Source organism: Taeniopygia guttata, chromosome 1, assembly GCF_048771995.1.
Source record: "Taeniopygia guttata chromosome 1, bTaeGut7.mat, whole genome shotgun sequence".
Taxonomy (NCBI): Eukaryota; Metazoa; Chordata; class Aves; order Passeriformes; family Estrildidae; genus Taeniopygia; species Taeniopygia guttata.
Window position 1 is genome coordinate 32,905,332 of NC_133024.1, and position 17,651 is coordinate 32,922,982.

At 37.4% G+C, this 17,651-nt stretch overlaps 1 protein-coding gene across 33 annotated transcripts in view; it reads right to left on the reverse strand.

Moving 5' to 3' along the window:
• The window catches only part of TENM4 (teneurin transmembrane protein 4), a 1,535,912-nt gene extending 1,519,322 nt beyond the window's left edge, over nucleotides 1-16,590 (reverse strand). For 5 of the 33 annotated variants that reach the window (XM_072937019.1, XM_072937017.1, XM_072937024.1 and 2 more), the window contains exon 1: nucleotides 16,078-16,576. The gene's annotated coding sequence lies outside the window, so the exon portion shown is untranslated. Of the gene's footprint in view, nucleotides 1-16,077 lie in introns of all 33 variants that reach the window. The other 28 variants (XM_072936924.1, XM_072936927.1, XM_072936941.1 and 25 more) reach the window with 16 other exon arrangements.
• Between the last annotated feature and the right edge of the window lie 1,061 nt (nucleotides 16,591-17,651).

Genomic DNA, 17,651 nt, shown 5'->3' on the forward strand with positions numbered 1-17,651 from the left:
ACCTTCCACTAGACTAGGTTGCTCGAAATGCATCCAACCTAACCTTGAACACTTCCAGAGCTGGAATAGTCACAGCTTCTCTGGCAACCTGTGCTTGTATCTCATCCCCTTACAGCACATAATATCTAATCTAATTCTACCCTTCTTCAGTTTAAAGCCATTCTCTCTTAACCTATCACTGCATGCCCTTGTAAAAAATCCTCCAGCCTTCTTCTAGGCCACCTTCAGGCGCTAAAGTGGGACTTTTCATCAAGTTCAGAAGTCCTCTTTTTACTGCCTATTGCTATAAGAGTGAAAGCTGGCAGCCTTTGCTTTTATACCATAACCTTCCTCAAGGTGTGAAAGTATTGTTCCTAAGGAAAATATAGCTGCTTTCAAAGTATCATGGCTCCCTGTGAAGCAACAGCTAAAAAAAGCAACTCATTTGAAGGGCATTGAAAACAGAAAAGAAGGTACTAACAGCATAAAACCTTGGTTACCATGCATAGTTCATCTCTGCAGAGCAGGAGTGACATATTAAAGAAGGTACAGAGCAGAGCTACTAAAACAACAAAGAGGAAAAATACATGGCTCTGTGAGAAGGGACTAAAGAGTTTTGTTCTCAGTCTTCATCTTTACTTTCTTCTTTTTTTCTTCCTCTTTCTAAGAAGAAAGCTGAGGGAAATGTGTTCAAGCTTTACATTGTGAATGTGTACAAAATGAATGCAGAACCATGAATCCTCACCCACACATTACTGCAAATGCTCAGGGGGCACTTTGGGAAACTGGCTTAAAGAGATAGAAGTAGCCCTTTTTCCGCAGGACTTAGTGAACTTCTGGAATGTTTCCACAGTAGACTGTGAGGTAAGTAATATCATCAGTTTAAAAAATAGACACATTAAAGAACAATGTGTCTATAGAAAATCAAGGTGGTTGAATTGTTTGAATAATTTGGTAAAACCAGAAGAACTTATGATAAGAGCAGAAGGACTTGCACACAAAAGCTGATGCCAAGCCTTAAAATAAATTTTATCTTATTTGGCTATTTGTAGATATGTATGGAATACACATGACTTGAGGATCAAGAGAAAGAGTGATGTCCTGGAACAATCCCATGTCTTAATCTAAAACCTTTTAGCTTGCCCCCCCACAACCAGTGTGCCTGTGGGAGTTTCTGAGTGCCATCCTCCAAGGAACTTCCCATCCCAAGCTGACCTGGATTCATACACAAGGTTTGCTTCCCTTCAGTCCCTGGCTGAATTTCTCTTGATAAGTTGGTGGGGAACAGCTCATTCAGATAAAAACAAGACATCTATCTAAATCTAATCTAGAGGCGGATGTCACCAAAGGTTTCCAGCTAGCAGATTAGAAAGGAAAAACATGAAAATATTTATTTTCATTACATTTTCCCCAGGATCTGCTTGATTTTGGCAGGCCATGGCATAGCCATTCTTTACAAAATCACCCTCTTGGACAAGGTATTAAGTAAAAATAAGTAACTCTTAGTAACAGTTTTTATTGATAAGTTTTCTTTTTCCACTAGTCTGAGGCATGATATACTATTTCTTAGGAAGAAAAAAATGCCAGCAAAGAAGCCAAGATTGTGCATAAGATATGTAAGTATAAAGTAGGGAAATATGAAGGCCCTAGATACTTTCAGATACACTGTTAGACCTCTCTATACATCACATTTCTCTATTAACATAACTTCAGTGTTCTGTATCACTGATATAGCATTCACAGAAGTCACAGAAATCTTTAGATAGGGTTCAGAAAAATTTTAGACACACATCTTTCTCCTAAATTTGATGTCTCTAATAAACAGGTCTAAAGCAAGTGCTTGCATTATTCAAACAAGCACTGACTGTGCAGAAACTTTGAAAATCTTCACTGGGAGTCCTCACCTGCCTAATAGAAGTATCCAAGTTTAGGTCACTGGGGTCTCGTTCACAAAGCCTTTCTGCACGCACAGTTCTTCCAATCGTGAATAGAGATTTACAACCCAGGGGAAAGATTCCTTCAACAAGAGTGCCTTTGCTTCCTCTTGTTTGTGTCTCTGCTTTGCCTGGTTTGTGCCCTTCACCAGAAAAATCCCTCTGTTCTTTGATAACTAAGATTCAACTATTTGCCAGATCTAGTTATCATAACTGTGATAAAATTCAGGACTAAAACCTCATTAATTATTGCTTCTCGCCTAGAATAAATTAAGAATTCTTTTATGATGGAAATTATATAAGTTACAGAAAGACATCAGATGTCAATCTCAATAAAATGCTGGATATTTTTTGCTACAAAATCTTTTAGTTGTTCACTCGATTCATGTTTAAGTGTTCAAACATTTAGTGTTCAAATGCTAAGATATTTTCTTGAGTTTACATAAAGTTTAAAATTAAAATCAATGAATATTTATTGTCCAGATCCAAAGTGGACTTTTAAAGATCCAGAGTGGATTTAAAGATTTCATTTGAATCTTTAATTGTCTAATGAGTTATTCTGCACCATAAATTACTAAATTTCCTTCCTCCCCACCCCATGAAAAATGGAGCAGGATGTTAAAGATGACTCCAAGAAAAAGTTCTAAAGACAAGATGAGAGAAAGAGATTTCAGGAGGTTTCAGAAATAAAAATATTTAGTCTGAAACAATATCTTTGTTTAACATTAAAAAAATGGAAAGCAATCAGTCTTACAATACTATTAAATCTTATTAAAATATTAAAAAGGTAGAAAAAAACACCCACAGTTCACTGACACTCTAAACTATTCCTGTGATAGCAATAATTCCTACATAAACAAACAAGGGACTAAGGAATGAAATATAAAGAGGCAAGAAAAGTTTTATGACATTATTCATTAAGATGAAATTCCTTCTAAAATTCATTTAAATTTAATCCAAGCATGAGAAGAATAACATAAATAGCTATAGAGTCTACAGCAGTCTAGTCTATACTCTGAGATTCAGCTGATTTACAAGAGGGCCCATGTATTCCTGCTTCTTATTTTCTGTTTTCTGCTTTCTCATGCAGATTAAAGTGTGAGCAAGCAGTGATATTTTCAATAATTCCTTGCCTTCAAATATTCATGCTGAATTTTAAAGAGCTTATTCTGACAATTAAACATTATAAGAATTCAGTTTGATCCTGCTTAAAAAAGAGTTTGACATCAACATCAAATAACTGGCAGAATAACTAAGAAAATGTAGCATTTCAGTTCTACCTCTAGTCAGAAAACACTTCCCCGTTGTTAAACAATAATATTAATAGTAACTTAATAACTAGTAACATTTGTTTCTTTAATAAAAAAATCCTTACTGCCATTCCAACACAGTTATTGACAGACTAGTATCAGTTCAAAGTTTCACTGCAATTTCTGGCTAGACTATGGGAGGATCAGATGATATTTCACTACTTAAGAAAAATAATCTTCCTTAGAAGTTATAAATTATGTTCTCAGAGAGAAAATCTTTTCTGTTGTAGTTGGTATCACCACAAAAGGTACAGTGTTGGCTGTGAAGAAACAGACATCATTCAAATTTTGAAACACAAGTTCCTTCCAGTTCACTCATATAATAAACCACATTGATGAATTTCTAGGATGAAATAGAATAATTACTAACAATAAAGGAGGACAGACATTTTTCTCAGTAAATATTGGCAAGGGGAGTTAATAATGCAGTTATAAAATGTAAAGTGAGAAAAAAACTACCAAGCACAACCGTAACTAATACCAATATATAGCAACAGTTACTAAAAATGAGAATTATAAGATAAGCAGATCTAGGTAATGCTCTGACCCCAACTGGCAAAAAAATCTGTGGATCAAAAATGTTCACTTTCCAGTATATTATGGAGATCTGAAGACGTTGCAGAATATAACCATGCTTTAAAAAATATGTAAGAAACTATGGGGTTTTTTTATTTTGTATGGAAAGCTATAGATCTGTAAATACAATAGCATCCCAGACAAAATCATAAAATGGCTAATATAAAATGGAACTAATAAGAAATAAAAGAATGCAGCAATGTTGATGTTATTTGACATTTGTAGAAAATTTAAGTATATTGGCAACATTTTGCTGTTTACAACTTTGTGTGATGAAAATAATGATGTTGCTGCAACAGATTTCTCTAATGCATTTGCATTGGGACTACATGATATATTGAGTGATAAAGCTTGAACAATTTAACATTCACATAATAAATTAATTAAGAAGTAGTTATATAATAGGATTCAGAACACAATGCCACATCTGAATCAGGGCCAACCATCTTTGTTTCAAGTTGAAACTTACTGAGGTTTTTTAATTCTTTTTGGCTCTGCATGTCTTAATCTTTTTATCAATGGGCTAGGAATAAATAAATACTAAGCAAAACCACATCTAAAGAAGACATAGATTTTGGTGATGACCAAATGCCTAGGGAGCAGTAAATAAAGAAGGAGGAAAGGTCATCCCTGTAGGCTTTAAACAGAACATAAGTGTTTCAAGTCTTAAACCACAAACCAGTGGCAATAATATAGGCCATGGTAGTTCAATGGCAGATTCTATCTTGAAAGCTGTGATTCTGAAACAATCTTCAGATGACAATATGTTATAAACTGAGAGCAGATTCTCAGTACAATTTTGCAATCAAAAGGGTTAATATTATTCTTGGATTATAAGCATGGAAATATTCTTCATGATAAAAAAACCCAACAGCGCATATGTTTGTTGAAGTTATAATTCCTTCTGTGAGTCTGGCCACAGTTCTGCTCTCCATATGTTAAGAATACTAGTACACAATCACAGAATTATCATAGAATCACAGGTTTGTTAGGATTGGGAAGAACCTCTGGAAATCATCCAGATTCCAACTGGATGTCCAACTTAACTGCCAAGGCGGGGTCACATAGAGCAGATTAAACAGGAGTATGTCCAGGTGAGTTTTGAATGTCCCTGGAGAGGGAGAATCCATGGCCTTCCTGGGCAATATTTTTCAGTGCTCTGCTCCTCTTAATGTAATGAAGTTCCTGCTTATGTAGAGGTAGAACTTCTTGTGTTTAAATTTTGACCATTACTGCTTGATCTGTTGCTGGGCACTACTGAAATAGTTTAATAATAATGGATGTGTTATTAATCCCTGGGGAGCACCACTGACTACAGGCCTCTAGATAGAAGGAAAAGGAAGTTTTCTACCCTTGGAAAAGATTTAGAAAAGAACCGCTTAATCACTGATGGACTAGAAAATATGCAAAGTTGTGTAAAGAGCAATGAGATCAATCCAATTAACTTATCATACAGACCACAAGGGAGAGAGTTGATCATGTGTCATATGCACCTATTAGAGAAACAAAACTCAGACAATAGAAAAATCTTTGCTTTAGAAGGCAAATAAATTTAAAATGTCACTTGTAAAAGAGATGCAATCAGAATAGAAACTAAGTTTAAAAAATTAACAAGGCCAAAATTGCTGTAGATGATATATGTTCGCTTTCATTAAAACCAATTACAATTGCTTATTCAGTTCAAATTTAACACAAATCATTGCTGACATTGCATCTAGAAATATGAAAACTGTTACCATTAACAGTACCCTGTGCTTCGAAAATCAATGTCTCCACCAGGGGTAAGCAATTTGCAGACTTCTGGTTCCACAGAGTCTCTTGGAACTATCCCTTCCATTATTTACCAGAGAAATTTTTAAACACATAGCCCTGTTTTGTCCTTTTTATACTCTTCAATGTGCACACAGTCTGTCTTGTCATGAATGCACAAAATTATCTGGCAAGGTTTACCTGTCCTGGACAAGGATATTGTTTCCTGTCTGTTGCCCTTATGATTGTTGCAGAACTTATGGGTATGATCAAAGTAAAGTAATATGGAGGGTAAACGTAGCATTCACAAGTCACTGATTCTTTTATAAGACCCAATGATAGTCCTAATGAGACTATTTGGCATACCCAGAAATGTAATAAATTATGTATATTAAAAAATAGAAATATTCTATTTGAATTCATGCCTTATCTAATTTACCAGAGTATATGATGCTCTCAAGGTGACCTGACAATATCAGAAATACTGTATTGAACATTTCTACTTGGATAATAAGACCTGTTTTCTAGTGCTTACTCAAAATGAACTAAATTTGCATGTCAGTAAAAAGTAAAGTTTATTCCAGCCCTTACTTGCTTTTAGCCTTCTGGCAAATGAATCCACTAGTGCAGAACTACAGATTAGAAAGCCATTTTCAATAAATTTCCTGTTTCCTGATCTACAAAAGAAGGAAGATGAGTATAGCATCTGTCAGAAGAACTCTGAAGGGCAAGACCAAGTCAAATATTTGATTACTGAGTATAGTAAATTGGCTTCAGACAAATAATATAATGACAAAATGTGAGAACATGTACAGGACAAAACACCTCACATGTTACCCTACCAGTCAGATCTATCCACTTGAACCACTTCCTGTAATCATCTGCAGAGACTGCCCCCTTTAAGAAAGTGAAATTCTACCTACCATCAGCCCACACAAAACACCAGTCGATTGAGAAGATATCAAGTAGAACGATGGCCTCCCACATAATTATATACAAGAATGGCATATGATAGAAAACAAAACCATTGTGAGAATCAGCTGCATCAAGGTTTGAAAACTGAGACAGCAATTGTGTCTACTCCTTTTTTTTATACATACAAGCAGAGCTTCTCCCTTTCAGTCCTCTCCAGGCAGTAATGCAGTAGTGGTATATTTCATTTCATAGATTAATCCAAAGCCTTAATGGATAAAATCTGTGTCACACCTCTTGATTAATTTGACTGCCATGAAGGTACAGTCTGATCCACTCTATAGAAAATGATTTTCAAACTCAGCTTTAGGGCAACAGCCTTCATGATACCCTCAAGAATAATAAGAAATCTCACCTGTCCAATGTTTCTACTTTAATCATGGTGAGGTTAAACCTGCATTAAAAAGTTTGTGCACTATTTTGCCTGATTATTGCAAGACAAATTCTAAATGAAAATACTATGTTTTTTGACTGGCTGTCACTTCTGAAGAAGATTTTAAGAATGATATTTTATTTTTTTGAGTTTTCATAATATAAAGGATTATATCTTCAAGCTTGTTCTCAATGCTCTGAATCTTGTAAGTATTTTTCCCTGTTGAAACTTGTGATTCATACGTAATGACCTGCCTCCAGGAGTGAATGCTTTAAGGACATGCTCATATATCATGAAACACAGAGTTTCTGCTCAGTTAACCCTTGGGAGAAGGGATGTTGACTGTTCTTATGCCTAGAAAAGAGCTTAATGGTATCCCTACTTGGTTTCAAGTAGATTCAAGAATTCTCAACCACCAGCAGCTCTTCACTTACACTTTTTAGTTATTTCTGAGCACTATTGTTATTTTTTGGCACCCTGGATCAGTCGTTGAAGATTTTATACTATTTATCAAATGCTCACTGCCTTCCACTCATGCAAAGTCATTTATAGATCAAATACTAGAATTATGGAATCATAGAATCATAGAACAATTAGGATTGAAAGGGACCTTTAAAGGTCATGTAGTCCAACACCCCTGCAATGAGCAGGGACATCGTCAGTCAAATCAGGTTGCTCAGAGCCCTGTTCAGTCTGGCCTTGCTCTTTATGCCACCCCCAGATTCAGTAAAAGCAGTGCAGTGTCATTTCCTGCAATATCACACAAAAAAGGAATCAGCATCATATCTGTGAGAAATGTTGCTCTTAGTGAATCCTGATCGCAATGAGTAAATCTGGGCATATACATACAACTTTCTTTGCAGTGTCTGAAAAGCTGCAGCTGTAACTGTAGGTACTCAAATATATGAAAGTTTGGTTAATTCTGGATTAATCTGGATACTTAATTTAAAAAGTTCAAGATGCCTGAGTAGATATAGCAGCAAATTAGCATCCAGGATTTGTGGAACCTGCTCCTACTTGTGCCATCAGTGGACACAGTTTCTTTGCAAAATCTCCCACCCCATCATTAATTTTGCTCTGATTATTAAGAATGGCATCTCCTGAAAAGTTCCTAAGGGGTCTCAGTAAATTTCAAAGTGCAAGTTACATATAATCATTATTTGAGATATTCAAATTAAACATATCAGTTTGAATTAACAAGTGTATAAAGGGTAATTAAAAGAGTGGAGTGAAATCTGTATCTTCAGAAAACATCCGGTTTATATATTGGATAAGATCCAAGTTCATTGAAATGAACCCAATGTCTCCCTCAGACATTTGTACTACAATGCTGCACAGGCAAATGCAGCAGCCCTTGTCTCCTCAGCAACAGTGCAAATGCAGTCCCAGCTTCATCCAATACTAGAGTTGCCTGATTTTCTCTCACTTTGGGATGTCATAATGGAAACAGTCTTGATTACTTAATGTTCCTTAAAATGGTGTTAGCTTAGTTAATCAATGTTATTCTGTTGTTAAGCAGGATATTTTTCCATTCTGAAACAATATTGATTACCTAATTATTGCCATTAAAAGCACCCAAAACCAAAACACATTTAAGCCAGTGATTGTGTGTGGCTGCTATTAAAGCTCTCACAAGTAATACTGCTTCATTTCTACTCAAGCTTGCAAAGAGTAATACTATCCTATTTCTACCCAGTTTGCAAAACTTCCCTGTTTTTTAACAACCTCAACTCTCTCACTGTTCTAATATTCATTTACTTTGTCCCCTCCCCCAGCTTCCAACAGCAGACAGTGCAAAATTAGCAGCAAGAGACAGGATCAAACAGCTTGTTCCAGAAAGCAGTGCACACACAAAGCACGAAGAAAAGGATATGGCAGCAGGTATAAGCGCAGCACCTGTTTTTAATTTTTAAACTTTAAACTTAATTCCACCTCATTCAAGTTTATTTTAGAAAGCAATTGACAACAGGAAAAATTATAAAATTGGCAGGAAACTAAGACTTGGGTGTTGAGAATTAAGAACTTCAAACTGTGAAATAGAATATATATCTGTGTCTATATATATGGCTATTGCATCATTAGGAGAATTTGGCTCTACAGCTGTATTTATGATTATTGAAGCATTCTTCTGTTTATATTTAGCCATAAAATTGCACATACTTATAAGCTCTTTTACCTCCTTAAAAAGGAAGCAGCCAACCTGTATGTTTTTGGAGCTATGGGATGCTTTAACCTAATGCTCCAAACTCTCTTGGATTTGCCTTAGATGACAAATTACTGACCTTTTTTCTGTGGGTATTGTGTGTTTTGTGAAGCATTCATTGTATATATGATTGCAAATATGTTTTATTTTGTGTGTATTTCCTCATGCAGTGTAAGTATTGGCCATATATTTTTTTGTGGTATCTATATACGGAAAATAGAGTTAAAGTATCATGCTGTTAGGTACATAGTGTGACTCTTGTGGATATCCTGTGCAAGGCTAAGAGTTGGACTCAGCTTGGGTTGGATCCTTGTGGGTCCCCTCCATTTCAGTATACTCTGTGATTCTTTTAGCCAGTGCACAATATGTATGATAAACAGTGCATTGCCATTTAAGATACAGGATGCATAAGCATACACTGTATAATTCTCAGAGGAGTTTTTTGAGACCCAACTCTGCAGAAGTTTCCAAAGTGATGGCTCATATAGGCCTCATGAAAGCACAGTAACTTTTAGAAATGGGAAAGCTCTGTAAAGAAACTAGAGCAACAGGGTTATTAGACTGGGAAAGATAAGTAGACATGGTCCCATGCTTTCTTGTTAAGGTCTGGCAGTTTTTCAGGTGTATGCCACTTCATGGTGAGATACACACAACACCCCTGGAAATGTTTAAGGCCAGGTTGGATGGGGGCCTGACTTAAGGAATGTCAACCCTGCTCATGGGCAGGTAATTTTTATGGTCCTTCCCAACCCACACCATTCTATGATTCTGTATTCTATGATTCTATGGCAAAAAGCACTCTAAGTATGTAAAAACAGAGTCACAGCAATAGTTTTGCCTCCTATTTGGACCGAGATGTAAAAGGTGGAGTGGATTCATGGGGCACCTCAGAAGATGTCAGTCAGGGCCCAGCTGTGCAGGCAGCTGAAGGTCCCTCCTACACAGCTACAGACTGCGGGCTGCCCAAAGGTGACAGAAAGCACTGCCTGCATCGTTCTTGTTTTGCTCACTCAGCCTCAACACTTCAGCGGGAGGGACAGATGAGACAGACTTATTTAGACTTGTAAGCAGTCTGAATACAGGCCTGAAGGACAAGGTGAAACATAAAACTATGGCAAAGGAGGTCAGAAGAGAATAAAAATTGAGAGATTTGCAGCCAGGCAATACTAATACAAGACTCATCTGAACAGCCTCAGTATGGCTTTCTATATACGCAGTGGACCTAGGTAATTTATAACCAGTATTAAAGTCAGCAAATTGAATTAAATTTTATTTAAATTCATTTAAATTCAAATAAATTATTTTGATTTTTGAGTTCCGATTATTCTGGAAGTACAGATTAAGTTAAAACATTAATCTACCATAACAGGACAATGTTATCATATGATAACATTAAAAATGCTGATATTACCACTGACAACAAACAACTCAGAGAAAAAACAAAATGCCAAAAAGGGAGTGGAGGAAAAGGAGGACAAAGGAAGAGGAAACTGTTCTGTTTCTTTCTCCTTGGTACATTCTTTTTTGCCAGGAGTAGACTTAAACTTGATTTGCTTCCTGCTATGGGACCTGGCATACTGCCACATTCATGTTCCTGCTCACAAGCAGCACCAGCATGCTGGTCACAAAGTACTCCAGAAAAAAATTAGGTTCAAAAATGTCCCCCTCTCTTAAAAGGTTCTGTGTGTGACTATGCTTGTGTGTGTGATTTATGCAAAAAATGCTGTCAAAATATTCTGCTTCATCAAAAGTCTAATTTACATACATTTTTGGGACACTGTAGAGGCTGATTAACATGATGTATCACAATTCAGAAGGAATGTTGACTGAAGCATTTTAGGAGCTTGGGATGCAGAAACATGAGGTAGATAAGCATATGGAGCTCAGTGAATGAAGCAGGAGGCTGCCTATTCTGCTGTGATTTATGTTCCTTGTGAGAACTTGATGGCTTTCTGAGATAAGAGATTTTGTTTAGAAAAAGATCTAGTGCAATGGGAAAAAAACATTATAGGGCTTTATTCATCTTTAATAAGCCCAGCTACATCTTCCATCACCTTTTAGAGATATCAGAATTTGGGCTTTATTTAAAAGAAAACTAGTAAGCTCTATAGTTTTATTTATAAATAAGTTTATAAGTAAGTAAAAATATTTAATCAAAAGCATTTATAAAATATTTTTTATCCCCTGGATTTACAGACACCACAGCAGTATTTCCCTTGCAAAAATAAAACTTACCAACTTTTTATAGTAGGTCTTTTAAATTTATGTGTTAACTTACCCATGCATCTGAAACTGGATTAGTTTTACATTTTCTAATTATTTATTTAATTCATTTTTATTAATTGGATAATGGATTTCTCCAGAGTATTTTAATATGAAAGAATCTCATAATTTTTTCTCTAACTGCTTTCTATATCACCAAAATAATGTAAACACCACTCTCTGGCCAAGTCCAAATGTCCCGCTAGTGGAAATGTTTGTTAGTAACCTTCCTGACAAAAAAATCACCTCCTATATTATTCATTCTGCCATAGCTCTGTTTAGTAACTTTATGGCAAAAAAACCACTGTTTCATTGTAGTGAATTGTTCTTTCTTACCCCCAGGAAGATCCACAACAGTTAATGATTGGTTTGCAAGGGTTGATAGTCCAGAGCACAGGAGACCAAGAAAAAATTACTCAGTAAACCAGTGACAAATTACCGGGTGATAGAAGACTAAGTTCCCATTTTAGTTAACAGTAACCTGGTCAATACCATCTGTAGAGCCTCAAAAATATATGACTTACTAGACAGAAATTTATTGCTGGGATTAATCTGGAGTTGAATACTTTTTTGGCTTCTGGTTATAAGTTGTGCTCTCATAAAAGTAGCTCAAAGGAATTTTCAGGCTACATAGGGAGACTTATAATGAATTTAGTCATCAGTTGGGGCAGGGATGGCAATGATTGCAGATGAACTCTGTCACAGTGTGAGACATGGATGTGGATTTTTAATTCCCATTTAATCAGGTTTTGAATATGCCTATCATGTGAGATACAGAATTTAAGTAGAACTTGCTGTTCGTTCCCATATGTGCACATATGGGAATGAGTTATAAACTCACTTCCCTACTGGCATAGTCTAGACCAAAATTATCAAGAGGTGTTCTGAAGACACTTTATTTAAAGAATATTTTTTTTAATAATTTACATTCAGTGTGCATCAGTTAGTGACAGAATTGGAGAGTAAAGGGAAAGAATCTTAAGCATCATCTTGTCTGAGGGTGATTTTCTGACAAGATTTCTGCTAAAGGATAACTTGCAGGAAGGCACCCAGGAGGTCTCAGTGTCCAGCTCACGGGTGCTCACTGTCACCACTGGGTGTCTCACAAACCAGCTTTTTGAAGAAGATATGGGCAGTGATGATCCTTGCTGTGATTGCACGAAGAAGATATTCAAACATCAGTAGCAGCTTACAAGAAGACAGAAAGCTGGATCTGTAAGTTACAGGGAGAAACAAAACTACCTGACACCTAGCTTCAAAATGTTGGCATGTGTACAACACCAACCTGAAGTTTACATCTCCTCTGTGAAGAAATTCAGTCATTATTGCTGCTGCACTACCCAAAAATTATTTCTGAATAGAGATAAAGCCCAGAAGAGTTAAAACCTCTCCTCCCTCCAAAAGGTTATTTCTCTTCCTTCATGTGCAAATCACCTTGGTTTCATACTTTCCCTGTGCTGTGAATTTTTTCCATATGTAGTTCAAATTTTTGCTACTGATTATGCAATCATTTAATTAGCTCTGAAGGGGTTAATAGAGAAATAAGAAATTTCTGCTGCTAGAAGACTACACCTGAAACCATGCACTTTTGTGGAATTATGCAAAATCATCACACCAAAATGGCATTAAGGAAAGACAAATTAAGCAGGAGAGTAGTAGCCATGGGAGTTTTTAAAGTTAATCCACCATATTGCTGGAAAAAGGTTTGCCATCTGGATCCCAGTTTGCTACAATATTGAGGCTCCATGGCATTTCCTCCCCTTCATCTTCATTTTCAGTTATCCTCCATGGGAGAGCTGAGGAAGCTGTGCAGTACTCCAGCGCTGCAGCATGCGTGTGATACAGGATGCTCTCAGAAATCCCAGTTACAGTGTGTAAACAACTGACTGTCTTTATAACAACTCTGCAGCAGTTTGTGTGTCAGCAGCCTCTGATAGACTCACAGCCATGCAGCAGCAGCAGTCATAGAGGTTTTGGCACTCTAAAAGTACACAAAACCCAGCTCTTGATTTTTCCAGGCAGAAGATTTGGATGCTGTATGGCTTTACCAATCACTCTCGATTCCAATAAATCCATTCAGCTTTTGTGAGCTGTTTCAAATCCCCCTCTTTAAATCTGCTTAAGGCAATCAACAGCTGCAGAGACCTCTTTGCATCAAATACCTCAAAACACTAGGGGGCTGGTGGGCTTGGGAATCGCAGTGCTGGGGCTGAGAGACTGAAACTTAACCAAACGCATCCGAGGCTCCGGGTGCCGCCTCTGACTCGCAAGGCAGAAGAGAAACGCATCAGCGGCTGCATTTGATCTGATCAACAAATCTGCTTTGAAGAAGAGCGCGGCTGAGGCAGCCAAGGGGTCAAAGTGAATTAACTCTCGCATCCTCCAACGCAGCGGTGGAGGTCAGGGAGGAGCCTGATGCACATTAAAGCAGAAGAGGAGACCTTATATGTCTTCAAGGGAATTAAACAGAGATGTTTGGGAGGATGTTTTTCAATGGATTTTTTTTTTTTTTTCTCCTAGGCTTTGGTGAGGGGAAAGGAAAAAGGTGTTTTTTTCTCAGATATCTGTTGTTGTCATCATATATAGACAGGTTTTTTTCCTAGTGAGTGAAAATACAAATTCCCCATTTTGGTTACTTTTCCTGGAATAAAGCCAAACTTTAAATGAACAGAGCCAGGTCCTCAGGTCACAGAAATTCAAACAGCACCAAGGGAAAGTGAGATTTTGCACCAGTTTTCACCTCTGTAAACAACTTCTGTTCATGTAAACAATTTCCTACTGATTTCAGGAGAGTAGTCTGATTTTCTCTCCCTGGAAACAGGTTTGGACCCGTTAAATTGTTCTTTCTCTCATATGTATTTAGATGTATTTCATGTCTGCAGTCCCTGCATATCTGCTGTGTGGAGGTGGGTGGATAGGAGGGGATGAGCACAAACTTTCCACCTAAGCCCCAGACTGATTCAGCTGTCATTAAAAATGACAGATGAAAGGGACAAAGAGCTTTCCCCATCCCCTGAGGAGGAGACACTAAGTGACAGCCCAGCCTGGGCTGAGGTCTGGAGCAGCTGGGAGGCTCAGCTCTCCAGCCAGGCTGACCTTGCCAGTGGTGAGCAGCACAGTCCAGACTGCCAGTCCAGCCTGGCTGAGTGAGGACAGTCTGCCAAAGAGGTGCCCCTGGACATTAGGGATGTTAAATTCACTTTGAGCACGCATGGATAGCTCCACTTGTCATGCTTTTGAGAGGCAGGTACCCCACAGCTCTGGGCACTTCCCAAGTACTGGGAGGATTTTAAAAAAAAAAAATTACAAGATGCCTTAAGAGGGTTTCTGAGATGGTTTTATATAACACAATTCCTGTCTTGTTGTTTACTTCACTGTGATGTTACAGAAATCTGCAGTTTGACCCATTAATAGAATATTTTTAGTAATAGAGAAATCACTGATATGTAGAGGCAGCTAGGATTATTTAACTTTTTTAGATGAATTATCTCTAGACATACACGAACATATGCTGCCTATGTAGTTTCAAAACCATTCTACTTCCACCTGCAAAGGAGGACCATCTCTGCTGCTCATAAAATTTTGATAAAGTACTGAGAGGAGAATTTTCACAAGAAAAGATTACTCAAATCACTTTACATCCTTAAAATACACTGAGATAATAGTGGGCTTCTCTGACCTTAGAAACATCCCAAAATAAGTTTTCAGCAAGTGAAAATAGAGGATACACCAAGTTAAAACTTGAGCATCATAATATTAACAGTGTCTTGGATATGTTTTAAAGCTGTATAGCATTAGGGAAATACCATCCCATTAGAGACCAGCATCTGAACTGTACTTCATTTTGACTACTGATGATCTGTTAGCAAAAGAATCCACAAGTAAAAGCAACAGATCAAGTTGGCTGTGAGTAAATAACAGCTACAATAAGCTATGTACTGCAGTATATGCTTATCTATAATGGGGTTTTTTTTTTGAGGAAACACTTATATATGGCTTATCACAACATCTCAGCCTGTATAATTCTTTGATCCAAAATCCCACCCCCTTTGAAAAGTCAGAATTATCATAAAAATCTTTGGAACAAAAATCTAAACACTATGAATATTCATGCTCTTCACAGCTGTTACATTTATGGAAATGCAATAACAGCAAACTTCTATTTGGCAAAGACTTTTTACCAGATGAATATATGCCAGTAAAAGAATTTAAGTTAAGTGAAAAGCCTGGTTCACTCCTGTTTTCTAAAGAAGTGTGCTGCAGTCCAGATCATTCTGAAAGTTAGAGTATTTTTTTCAATCTCAAAACATGTATGCAAATTTCAGCTGGCAGTGCATACACAGCCCATATTTAATAAACACATCCTTTTGAAAGTAATGTTCCATGTCCACAGTTAAACAACCAATGAATGGACATTCTCCCCTGATAGAAAAAACAGCAGTCTATTTGCTTGTGATGCTGCATGCTGTCAGAGTTGTCATCTTTTCAGAAAGTTTATTCCAGACATTTACATTTATCCCTTAACAAACAATCACTACGGCTAATTGAAGGGGAAAAAAAACAGATTACCTGTCTGTTTATTCCTAATACTATGATTTGTTAAAACCCTTCTCCATCAGCTCTCAGTGCAAAATTGCATATACCAGGAATGTCTGCAAGTGAGATGCACAGACAGAAACATTCAGCACATGATGTAAGGTAAAGAGGATTGCAACCTACCTTCAGCAGTGTGCTCCTTCCTTGCCAGCCAGCCACTTCTCAAGAACGTGCACTACAGATGGGACTAGGAAAGTGATTTTAAATGGACTATTAATAAGTAGGTTCATGAAACCAGATGTGACAGCAGGGTGTCACTAGGTCCTTTTTAAACTTGCCTCCAGTGCTGTCTCCTATCTCCTCCAGACAGAATTCGACAGTTGCTGCTCAGATCAGAGCTGAAGAAGCAACGGTGCGTTCTGACTGCAGTTGCTAATGCTCCACTTCCAGGGAAAGCGCAGAAGTATGTGTGTGCCTGCACTAACTGCACACACTCATCAGCCTGCTACAAGCAGGGAGATGTGATATGCATACTGAAAGCTGTGCAGGGAGGAGTAGTTCAGAAGCACACCCAAGCCTGTTCTGCTGGTAATTGCACCCTGCTGACCTCCCTGGGCTGGATCACTGCTGTAGAATTCACCAATAAGTCTATCAGTCAATAAGCAATGGATCTGAAACAGTGCATACAGGGAGGGGAGAGGAGAGGGCAAATGCATCTTCAGCCTTCAAACAAAAAACTTTCAAGATAGCTCGCTTAAATTTCTCTGCCCTTAACGTTTCCACTGCAAATGTCATGGCCCATAGTTGAAAGGAATTGGATTTCATTTTAATAAATAATCTGAAAGAGGATTTCTCTAGCCACGATAAAGCACATTTTTAAGAGGAGTTCCTAATGAGAGCTATTATTGTTCCAGGGGTTATAGGAGTACAGTAGCCAGCTGTGAAGATGGCCTCACAGAGTGAGGTGTTGTACTGACTCACTCTAAAATCTAGAGCTCACGGTCAGGTAGAATAGAACAAATGAAAGAAATAACAATATCCTTACTTTTCATGGAAGAAAACGAACTTTAATGGGGAAGAAGTATGTCCAAGGTCACAAGTGGAATTTGACCCCAAATCTCCTGCATCCAGTTTCAGTTTCTTATAAATAAAACCAAACTGCTTCTGTAGATACAAATTATCAAAAAGAAAAGCAGCCCAGGCTGCTGCTAACCAAAAAATCATTATGAGCCAAAGTGGCATGCATCTTCATGTCTTCTTTTCAAATGCAATGTTTTCACATGAATTTGATCATACAAAGTTGACAGCTAACTCTTCTGGAATGTTTTCCAACCTTCTCCTGGGAAACTGAGCTGTCACATTAACTTGCACACCTTTTCCATAAAGCTGTAGGATTAAAATTCCTTTGGCTGGCCAAGCTCTAGTCTCTCAGTATTGAAAGATCCACTTCTTGGTCCCACAGTGATACTTTGCTTCATAGGTTGATAGGGAGACAAACCTCAAAACATATAGTGAGTAATCAGCACAAAGGTCTGGGAGCCCTGATAGGGTACTGGAGATTATCTTCCTGCATACTGCTTTATTTGGGAAGTGTGATAAGATCACAGTTCAAGGGGCTGTGGCTGCAGGCCATAAACAGTAGGACATGAAAAATCTTCTTGGAGGCGTGTATCCTCCAGAGTAGCACAACATCTACAAGGAATATTTTTTTGAGTTAGAAGAAAGTTTCTATTCTGTTTATTGTTATTTACAGATGA